Source organism: Chrysochloris asiatica, unplaced genomic scaffold, assembly GCF_000296735.1.
Source record: "Chrysochloris asiatica unplaced genomic scaffold, ChrAsi1.0 scaffold00233, whole genome shotgun sequence".
NCBI classification, from domain to species: domain Eukaryota; kingdom Metazoa; phylum Chordata; class Mammalia; order Afrosoricida; family Chrysochloridae; genus Chrysochloris; species Chrysochloris asiatica.
The window spans coordinates 4,654,185-4,654,844 of NW_006408751.1; positions in this window are offsets into that span (position 1 = coordinate 4,654,185).

Here is a 660-nt window from a genome sequence, read left to right on the forward strand (position 1 = left end):
TGCAGTTTACCACAGAAAAGTATAGTTACATGTTCACACATGAAAAAAAATTTTTTCTCTTTCATTTGCTACTTAGAGATCCATCTGGTCTTACAATAGCAATTTAACATATATTTGTAATTTTTCCATTCTCATAGGAAAGCTCTTAATGACTTTTTGCTTTCTTCATGTATGAGTTCTTGATGTCATCCCATAATTCTTCTGGTATTTGGTCTTTAGTGTTTAATGTATCAAATCTGTTCTTCAGATTTGATCCCTAAATTCAGGTGGGATATATTCAAGGTCATATTTTGGCTCTTGTGGACTTGTTTTCATTTTCTTCAGCTTCAGTGTGAATTTCCATGTGAGTAATTGATGGTCTGTTCACAGTCTGCCCCTGGCCTTCTTTTGCCTGATGATATGGAGTTTTTCTATCGTCTCTTTCCACAGATGTAGTCAATTTGATTTCTATGTATTCTGTCTGGTGAGATCCATGTGTATAGTTATCTCGTATACTGTCAAAAGAAGATATTTGAAATGAACAAATCATTGACTTCACAGAATTCTATCATGTGTTCTCCAGCATCATTTCTATCACGAAGGCCCTATTTTCTAACTACTAATCCTAATTGCTCCCAACCTTTGCATTCCAATCACCAGTAATGATCAATACATCTTGAT